This window comes from Phacochoerus africanus, chromosome 15 (genome assembly GCF_016906955.1).
Source record: "Phacochoerus africanus isolate WHEZ1 chromosome 15, ROS_Pafr_v1, whole genome shotgun sequence".
Lineage (NCBI taxonomy): Eukaryota > Metazoa > Chordata > Mammalia > Artiodactyla > Suidae > Phacochoerus > Phacochoerus africanus.
Window position 1 is genome coordinate 6116138 of NC_062558.1, and position 10238 is coordinate 6126375.

General features: G+C 57.7%; 1 long non-coding RNA gene across 1 annotated transcript; it reads left to right on the plus strand.

The window, feature by feature from the left end:
- Positions 1-8581: 8581 nt before the first annotated feature.
- LOC125116542 (uncharacterized) lies at positions 8582-9626 on the plus strand. Its single transcript, XR_007132365.1, has 3 exons — positions 8582-8597; positions 9131-9255; positions 9453-9626. It is a non-coding gene; the product is annotated as an uncharacterized LOC125116542 (long non-coding RNA).
- The last annotated feature ends 612 nt before the right edge of the window (positions 9627-10238 follow it).

Below are 10238 nucleotides of genomic sequence, written 5' to 3' on the forward strand. Positions count from 1 at the left end.
TTTTTTTTTTTTTTGTCTTTTTGTTGTTGTTGTTGTTGTTGTTGTTGTTGCTATTTCTTTGGCCGCTCCCCCGGCATATGGAGGTTCCCAGGCTAGGGGTTGAATCGGAGCTGCAGCCACCGGCCTACGCCAGAGCAACAGCAACGCGGGATCCGAGCCGCGTCTGCAACCTACACCACAGCTCACGGCAACGCCGGATCTTCAACCCACTGAGCAAGGGCAGGGACCGAACCCGCAACCTCATGGTTCCTAGTCGGATTCGTTATCCACTGGGCCACGACGGGAACTCCCTCACGGTGGTTTTGATTCACGTTTCTCTAACAGTGAGTGATGTTGAACATCTTTTCATGTGTTTTGTTTGTTTGTTTGTTTGTTTGTTTGGCACCATATGTCTGCTTTGGAAAACTGGCTGTTGAGATCTTCTTTCCATTTTTGAAGGGGTTGTTGTGTTGCTCTGGTACGGAGTGGTGGGCGGTGTTGATCAATTTTGGAGGTGAATCCCTTGTGGGTCGATTCATTTGCAAAGATTTTCTCCCATTCCGGGGGAAGTCTTTTTGTTTTGTTTGGGGTTTCCGTTGCTGTGCAGAAACTTTTGAGGCTCCTTCAGTCCCCTTGGTGTATTGTTGTTTTTTATCGTCAGTGCTCTAAGAGGTGGATCTGAGAAGCGGTTGCTGTCGTTAACGTCGGGGAGTGTTTGGCCTATGTTTTCCTCTAAGCGTTTTATAGCACCTGGTCGTCTCTCTAGGTCTTTCATGCATTTGGAGCTTGTTTTTGTGTCTGGTGTTAGGGAGTGTTCTCATTTCATTCTTTTCCATGTGGCTGTCCCGTCTTCCCGGCACCCCTTCTTGAACAGGCGGTCTTTTGTCCATTGCGTAGTCTGGCCTCCTCTGTCACAGATGAGTTGGCTGTAGGTGCGAGGGGGGTTTGCTTCTGGGCTTTCCATCCGGTTCCACTGATGTATATGTCTGTCTTTGTGGAAGCAGCGTGGGGTTTTGAGGATTGCTGCTTTGTGGTAGAGTCTGAGTTCAGGGAGCCTGACTGTTGCAGCTCCCTTTCTCTTTTTCAGGATGTCTTTGGCTCCTCTGGGGCTTTTGTGCTACCGAACAAACTTTACAATATTCTGTTCAGGTTCTGTGAAAAATGTCCTTGGTCCGTGGATAGGGATTGCCTTGAGTCTGCGGATGGGCTTGGGTGGGATAGCAGTTATGATCATGTGGAATCTTCCAGTCCAAGAGCATGGCGAGTCTCTCCATCTATATGTGTCATCCTTGATTGCTTGCATCAGCAGCTTTGAGTTTTCAGAGCATGGGTCTCTTGTCTCTCTAGTAGGTGTATTCCTCAGTATTTTATTCGTTGTGATGCAACAGTAAACAGGATTCTCCCGTAATTTCTCTCTCTGGGCATTCACTGTTAGTATTTGGAAATGCAGTCTATTTCTCGGTATTACTCTTGTATCCTGTGGCCTTACAAAATTCACGGATGAGCTCTACCAATTTCCTGGGAGCGTCTTGAGGATGCTCTAGGTATAGGGTCCCCTCGTCTAAAAATAGGGATGGCTTGTCTTCTTCCTTTCCAGTGTGGCTTCCTTTTCTGTCTTTTTCTACTCGGAGGGCCCTGACTAGCTAGGATTTCCAAAACTGTGTCAACTAGCAATAGGACCTCGAGCAAAGGAGGGTGCACATGCCGAGGGTGCGGCCCTGAACAGACAAAAGAAAAAAGACACACACACACACAAACACCAAGTTTCATTTTTCTCCAAAATGGATTTCTTAAGAATTCGCTTTCTTCATTTGTATTTGTGTTTTCGGGCCACACCTGTGGCACATGGAAGTTCCCAGGTTGGCGTGGCATTGCAGCTGCAGCTACCGGCCGCCACCACAGCTATAGCAATCCAGGATTGGAGCCTCGTCTGCGACCTACACCACAGCTCACGGCAATGCCGGTTTCCTTCGCCCATGGAGCGAGACCAGCCATCAAACCTGTGTCCTCGTGGATCCTGGGCTGTTTCCTTCCCACTGAGCCCCAACGGGAACTCCTCATAAGGATGGACGTTCCATCTGGACGTATACACATAGTCTCTTTCCTAATAGGAAGATCTATTTTCCAAAAGAATGGCTGGAGGTTCCCCTGGGGCTCAGTGGGGTCATGATCCAGTCGTGTCTGTGGAGGCACCCGTTGGATCTCTAGCCCTGTGCGGTGGGGAAGGGATCTGGCATTTCAGCAATGGTGGTGTAGGTCATAGGTTCAGATCAGATTCCATCCCTGGCTGTGTATTTCCATATTCAACAGGTACAGGTAAGAACCAAAAAAAAATTTTATATACATATGTACATACAATGTATAATAAACATTGCCGTGAGCTGTGGTGTGGATCGCAGATGTGGCTCAAATCCTGCGTGGCTGTGGCTGTGGCTGTGGCCCAGGCCAGCAGCTGTAGCCCCGATTCCACCCCTTGCCTGGAACCCTCCCTGTGCCACGGTTGCAGCCCTCAATACACAAGCATCCAATCAAATCCCATCCACATCATGCTCTCCTTCGGAGTGACTCTGACCCTCTTTGCTTTTGTTTCAACGCCAGGGGCGAGCCACTCTGGGGGCAGAAGCCAGGTCCAGCCTTGGGTGCCCGCTCGGGCCCCTCTCCAGCTCACCGGGTCCTTGGGATGATGGCATCCCTCTTCAGGGGCCCAAACCCAGATGTGGGGCAGGCCAGAGGAGCCCGGCCCACCCCCAGCAGCACATGCCCCCAAAGGTCTCCTCCTGCCCTTCCAGCCCTGCCGGCCCCCTCGCCACCCGCCTCAGCAGGCCTCTTCCAGGGCTGCTCCCCGCGGGCGGCCCTGCCACGTTGCCCCTGCCCCCTCGGCCTCCATGGGACCCTGGCTCCTGCGGGATCTCGTCGAGCCCTTCTCCAGGCCTTCCTTGCCCCTGCCTGACCCTCCACACTCGGCTCGTCCGCTGGGGGCCTTGCCTGGCTGTTTGGCCTCCTCCCGGAGCCGTGAGTGTCACAGGCCCGGAAGGGTCCATCCTGTCAGCCGTGGATGAGCTGGACTGGCAAGGGGGAGCCCTGGGTCCTGGCTGGAGGACAGAGCCTGTATCAGGGTCCGGAAAGCCTCGCTGTCCCTCAGCCGTGCCACCACCCCTCAGCCCCCGCAGGGGAGGAGGCACACAGGACCTGCTAGCGTGGCCCCGCTTTCAGGCCCAGCTTTTGGGGAGGCCGAGATCTGGGCCATCTCTCTCCCTCCTCCCATTTGGTATTGGCAGTTTCGCTTGCTTGCTTGCTTGCTTGCTTGCTTGCTTTTTTGTTTGGTTCACTTTCCGTCTTGCTGTCTGTCCTTTTAGGGCCACAGGGCAAGGCACGTAGAAGTTCCCAGGCTAGGGGGCTAATCAGCACTGGATCGTTTAGCCGGTGAACGAGGCCGGCGATGCAACTTGCATCCTCATGGATACCAGGGTGGGTTGATTTCTGCTGAGCCGCAACAGGCACTCCTTACCTTTTTTCTATTTCTCTCACTGTTGTTGTTGTTGTTTTTCTTTTCCTACTTTCTTTCATTCTTCTTGATCTGTTTTGCTTTGGAGGGCCTGCACCCGGGGCATATGGCGGTTCCCAGGCTAGGGGTCGAGACGGAGCTACAGCTACTGGCCACAGCCCCAGCCCATGCCCCAGCCGCAGCCACGCAGGATCCAAGCCTCCTCTGCGACCTCCACCCACAGCTCATGGCAACGCCAGATCCTTAACCCACTGAATTAGGGCAGGGATCGAGCCCACAACCTCATGGGTCGTGGGATTCGTTTCCACTGCGCCAGGATGGGAAGTCCTATTTTTCACCTTGCAAGTTTGGTATGATATGCTGTGAGCAGATCCGTGCCCACACTTGTATGTGTGTTCGAGTGCACGGATGGCTTGAACGCCTGCTGCGGGTTTGGCTCCCTGGGGAGGTGGTTGAAGCAACCGCTCCTCCTGTCCGCATGAGGGCAGGTACAAGACGGCTGCAGAAGAAACAGGGTGAGAGAGCAAGCCCCTCAGCCCCGACGCGACGAGATGGGACCTGGATGGGGCCCCTCAACCCGAGGAATGAGCCCGTTTGCTTTGGTGGGCATGTTTAAACCATGGCAACCTTGTCATTCCTCAGCTCTGTGCATCAGCATGATCTGGATACTGTGCAACCACATCCAAGAATGAATGCGACCCTGCGCTTGGTGCAAGGGCAGCTGCTGTGCACAAGTGCACAAGCCCCCGCCCCCGCCGTCAATTCAGCTGACTCTGGACGGTCCTCCAACAGGTTTCCTGGCTCTCGGAGTTCCCGTCGTGGCTCAGCAGTTCACGCACCTGACGTGTATCCCTGAGGAAGCGGGTTCCATCCCTGGCCTCATTCCAAGGGGAAAGGATCCGGCGTGGCCGTGATCTGTGGTGTGGGTCCCAGACACGGCTTGGATCCCCTGTTGCTCTGGCTGTGCTGGAGGCCGGCAGCTCTGGCCCCGATCCGCCCCCTAGCCTGGGAACCTCCATATGCCATGGGGGAAGCCCTCAAAAGACAGAAGACAAAGGACAAAAGACACACACACAAAAATCACTTCTCTCTTCTATGATTGATTGAGAATAATTAGCTTTATTTATTAATTTGTGCTTTTTATTACTTCCCTATCAATAACTACTTCCTTTCTTATTTTATTTTGTTTCAACATTCTAAAAACTCTAGGCTCAAAACACAAAGTGAACTATACCATAAATGACATGAATCAGAAAGAGAAATTGGACACATCTCCAAAGAGCAATCAGGAGAGGGGAAGGAGAGTGCATGTCAGGAGGGGGAGCAAGGGGAAGGGGTTTGGGGGAAGCTGATGGGGAGGGCACTGGCAGGGGCGGAGGGGACCTTGGGGAAGGTGGTTTTGGAAATGGGCCGAGGGTTCTTGAAAGAGCCAGGCCAGGACCTGGTAGAGGGGGGTGCGGGAGCAGTCAGGGCAGGCACTCCCAGAAGGGCTGCTGAATGCTCCTCGGGCCCTTTGTCCCCAGCAGAGGCCGGGGCAACGTTGCCATCTAGCACAGGGAAAGGCACATCAGTGTCCGGGAATTCGGCCAGAGCAGCGCCAAGTGCCCCCTGCAGGGCTGGTGAGTGTTCGAGTGGACGGGAGACTTCTGGAGGACCAGCAGGATTTTCATCCTGCCCAGCTCGTGAGTCCTCCTGAGAGCCTGGTCCTGCAGGAGGAGGAGCAGGATTTGCCTCCTGCACGGCTGGGGAGTCCTCCTGAGAGCCTCGTCCTCCGGGAGGAGGAGCAGGATTTTCATCCTGCACGGCTGCTGAGTCCTCAGGAGAGCCTTGTCCTCCAGGAGGAGCACCAGGATGTTCATCCTGCCCAGCTGGTGAGTCCTCCAGAGAGCCTCGTCCTCCAGGAGGAGGAGCAGGATTTTCATCCCGCCCAGCTAGTGAGTCCTCCTGAGAGCCTTGTCCTCCAGGAGGAGGAGCAGGTTTTTCCTCCTGCCCGGCTGGTGAGTCTTCCTGAGAGCCTCGTCCAACTGGAGCAGGAGCAGGATTTTCATGCTGCATGGCTGGTGAGTACTCCTGAGAGCCTCGTCCTCCAGGAGGAGCACCAGGATTTTTCATCCTGCCTGGCTGGGGAGTCCTCATGAGAGCCTCGTCCTCCTGGAGGAGGAGCAGGATATTCATCCTGCTGGGCTGGTGTGTCTGCATGAGAGCATCCTCCTCCTGTTGGAGGAGCCGGATTTTCCTCCTGCCCGGCTGGAGAGTTCTCCTGAGAGCCTCGTCCTCCTGTAGGAGGAGCAGGATGTTCATTCTGCCTGGCTGGTGAGACATCCTGAGAGCCTCGTCCTCCTGGAGGAGTACCAGGATCTTCATCCTGCCCCGCTGGGGAGTCCTCATTAGTGCCTCGTCCTCCTGTAGGAGGAGCAAGATGTTCAACCTGCCCGGCTGGTGCGACAACATGAGAGCCTCGTCCTCCACGAGGAGGAACAAGATTTTCATCCTTCCCGGCTCGTGAGTCCTCATGAGAGCCTGGTCTTCCAGGAGGAGGAGCAGGATGTTCATCCTGCCTGGCTGGTGAGTCCACCTGAGAGCCTCGTCCTCCAGGAGGAGGAGCAGGATTTTCATCCGGCCCGGCTGATGAGTCCTCCTGAGAGCCTCGTCCTCCTGGAGGAGGAGCAGGATGTTCAACCTGCCCAGCTGGTGAGACATCATGAGAGCCTCGTCCTCCAGGAGGAGGAACAGGATTTTCATCCTTCCCGGCTCGTGAGTCCTCCTGAGAGCCTGGTCTTCCAGGAGGAGGAGCAGGATGTTCATCCTGCCTGGCTGCTGAGGCCTCAGGAGAGCCTTGTCCTCCAGGAGGAGGACCAGGATCTTCATCCTGCCCCGCTGGGGAGTCCTCATTAGTGCCTCGTCCTCCTGTAGGAGGAGCAAGATGTTCAACCTGCCCGGCTGGCGCGACATCATGAGAACCTCGTCCTCCAGGAGGAGGAACAGGATTTTCATCCTTCCCGGCTCGTGAGTCCTCCTGAGAGCCTGGTCTTCCAGGAGGAGGAGCAGGATTTACATCCGGCCCGGCTGATGAGTCCTCATGAGAGCCTCGTCCTCCAGGAAGAGGAGAAAGATATTCATCCTGCAGGGCCGGTGTGTCTGCATGAGAGCCTCGTCCTCCTGTAGGAGGAGCCGGATATTCATCCTGCCCAGCTGGGGAGTCCTCCTGAGAGCCTCGTCCTCCTGTAGGAGGAGCAGGATGTTCAACCTGCCCGGCTGGTGAGACATCATGAGAGCCTTGTCCTCCAGGAGAAGGAAGAGGATTTTCATCCTTCCCGGCTCGTGAGTCCTCCTGAGAATCTGGTCCTCCAGGAGGAGGAGCAGGTTTTTCATCCGGCTCAGCTAGTAAGTCCTCCTGAGAGCCTCGTCCTCCAGGAGGAGGAGCAGGTTTTTTCATCCTGCACGGCTGCTGAGTCGTCATGAGAGCCTCGTAATCCAGGAGGAGGAGCAGGATTTTCATCGAGTCCGTCTGGTGAGTCCTCATGAGAGCCTTGTCCTCCTGTAGGAGGAGCGGGATTTTCATCCTGCCCGGCTCCTGAGTCCTCATGAGAGCCTTGTCCTCCTGCAGGAGGAGCAGAATGTTCATCCTGCCTGGCTGGTGAGACATCATGAGAGCCTCGTCCTCCAGGAGGAGGAGCAGGATTTTCATCCTGCCCGGCTGGTGAGTCCTCCTGAGAGCCTCGTCCTCCAGGAGGAGAAGCAGGATGTTCATCCTGCCTGGCTCGTGAGTCCTCCTGAGGGCCTCGTCCTCCTGTAGGAAGAGCAGGATTTTCATCCGGGCCGGGAGGTGAGACCTCATGAGGCTCTGGTCTACCTTCAGGAGGAGCAGCAGGTTGATCCTGCCCATGAGTTTGGTCTTCATGGGGGCCTGGTCCTGCTGCAGGAGGCGCCTTGGTTCCACCCCTGCCCGGGTGGGGACTCCTCAAGAGGAGCTGGGCCTCTTGGGAGAGGAGCAGAGGGTTCATCCTCCCCGGGGGGCGAGTCCCCATGAGGACGTGAGTGTCCCTCTGAAAGAGCTACAGGTCCTCCCTGCCCGGGTGCTGAGTCCTCCTGAGAGCCTCGTCCTCCGGGAGGAGGAGCAGGATTTTCATCCTGCACAGCTGCTGAGTCCTCCTGAGGGCCTCGGCCTCCAGGAGGAGAAGCAGGATTTTCATCCTTCCCAGCTCGTGAGTCCTCCTGAGGGCCTCGTCCTCCTGGAGGAGGAGCAGGATGTTCATCCGGCCCGGCTGCTGAGTCCTCCTGAGAGCCTCGTCCTCCTGTAGGAAGAGCAGGATTTTCATCCGGGCCGGGAGGTGAGACCTCATGAGGCTCTGGTCTTCCTTCAGGAGGAGCAGCAGGTTGATCCTGCCCATGAGTTGAGTCTTCCTGGGGGCCTGGTCCTCCTGCAGGAGGCGCCTTGGTTCCACCCTGCCCGGGTGGGGACTCCTCAAGAGGAGCTGGGCCTCTTGGGAGAGGAGCAGAGGGTTCATCCTCCCCGGGGGGCGAGTCCCCACGAGGACGTGAGTGTCCCTCTGAAAGAGCTACAGGTCCTCCCTGCCCGGGTGCTGAGTCCTCCTGTGGTCTTGGGCCTCCTCTGGGGGCTGCTCCAGGGTCTTTCCGCTCGGCTGGCGTCTTGGCCTCTGATTCCAGGTCTCCTGCTGGAGGTGTGAGAGAGGAAGAGCTTTGGTGCCTGCCCGCCTTGCCATGTGCTCTTCCAAGGAGAGCAGTCCTCCCAGAGCCTTCCCGACCGGTCCCGGCCAGCCCCTTCTGGCTCTGCTCTCCTGCAGGCGGGGCGTGTGCCTTTGTCTTGGCTCCTGGCCCAACAGCATCCTCTGGGGACTCCCCGCTGTGCGGCCCCCACCTCAGCTCCCCCCACCGCGCCCAGAGCCCCGGCCCCCTCTTCTCACCTTCAGGCTGGGCCTCAGGGGGGGCCAGGCCTTCCAGGGTTGTCAGGCTCGTGTGGACGGTGTCTTCATGGCCACAGCTGGCGCTCCTGCGCTCCCCACCAGCCCGGCAGAGGACCCCGGGGAGCAGTCTGTGTGGAGGTTCCTCGGGTGGCCTTCTGCCTTCCTCACCCCGTCCTGGCGGGTCTCAGGTGGGGGACTCTGCAATGACAGTGAGCGTCAGAGGGCCCGGCCCCGAGGCGTCAGAGCCCTGTGGGGCTGTTAGCTTCTCGCTGCTTCTGCTGCCCCCTTGCCCTTCGGCTCCCAGATCAGGGGAGGCCTTGCCTGCTCAGACACCACACCCCTGCCACACACCAGTGGCTCCCCCCTGACCCGGGAGGAACGAGAGCCCCCTGGAGGGCTGGGGGTACCGCTGGCACGCAGGGCTCGGCCCTGACTCCACACCTACCCCCCTCAGCCCCCTGCTTCTCCCCAGCCAGCTGTGTCCTGGGGTGTGGACAGGCCCTGCCCAGCAGGCCTCCGAGCCCGCGTCAGCCGGCTCTTGCTTGAGGCGGGCCCACCCCTCACCACGCGCCTCTGCACAAAGTCATCCAGGGAGGGGACTTGGGGCTCCCGTGTGGGATCCGAGAGGTCCCTGCCCTTGGCTGGAGCTCCCTCTCCCGGTGTTACCTCTGGGTCCCTGCGGGCAACGGCCCATAGGCGTCCGCCTCGCGTTCTCATCCAGGTTCTGCAGGCTTGGCAGAGGCCATCTCTGCCGCGACGACGCCTGCGGCCTCGGCCTCGGCCTCGGGAGAGCGGGATGCAGCAGAGCCAGTCCATCCCTCCTCCGTCCTCTCCTGGACTGGACCAGTAGGTGCCCGGCTCCCCAGGTTCCAAGTTCCGTTGGCCTCTGTCGCCAGGGAAGTGAGGTCACTTCCTGGGGTCTGCCCAGCCGGCCTTCCTCCTCCCCACGGCTCCCCCAGGGCCCCTCTGGGCTGCTCCAGCTCCCCTCCCCCCACCAACCCCATGGTCTCGTGCTGTGAACAACGGTCTTGGGCATTTGACAGGGATGGCGGTGACTCTGTGGACTGCCTCGGGGAGCATGGTCCTTGGGCTACTATAGGCTCTTGCAATCCAAGAGCAAGGTGTGTCTTGCCATCAGTTTGCGTCCTCTGGGATTGCTTGCATCAGCATCTGGGGGGTTCTGCGTCTCTCCAGGGAGGTCTCTTCCTCAGCCGTCTCTTCTTTGGGAGGGTGACGGCAAATGGGATCGTTTCCCCGATGTCTCTCTCCGAGCTCTCGTTCCCAGGGTAGTGAAAGGCAGTCGGTTTCTGTGCCTTCAGGGTGCCTCCTGCGACTTGGCCCCATTTCACTGAGGCGCTCTACCCATTTTCTGGGAGCGTCTTGAGGGGTCTGCGGGGATAGGATCATGTCATGTGCATTGAGGGGTCGCTTGACTTCTTCCTTTCCGATGTGGATTCCTTTTGTGTCTTGTTCTTCTCTGAGGGCCCTGGCTAGGTAGGACTTGCAAAACTATGTCAGCCAGCAATAGGACCTCTAGCACAGGACTCTGCACATGCCGAGGGGGAAGCCCTGAAAAGACAAACAACACAAGACCCACGCACACACACACAAAGTTGCATTGTTCTCCTTGACGGATTTCCTAAGCATCAGCTTTCTTTAATTCTGTTTGCATGTGAAGGCCACCCCTGTGGCATAGGGGAAGTACCCAGGCCTGGATGGCATCGGAGCTGCAGCTGCTGGCCTCCCCCCCTCCCCCCCGCCATCGCAGTGCAGGATCCGAGCCTCCTCTGTGACCTACACCACAGCTCACGGCAGTGCCGGCTCCTTCA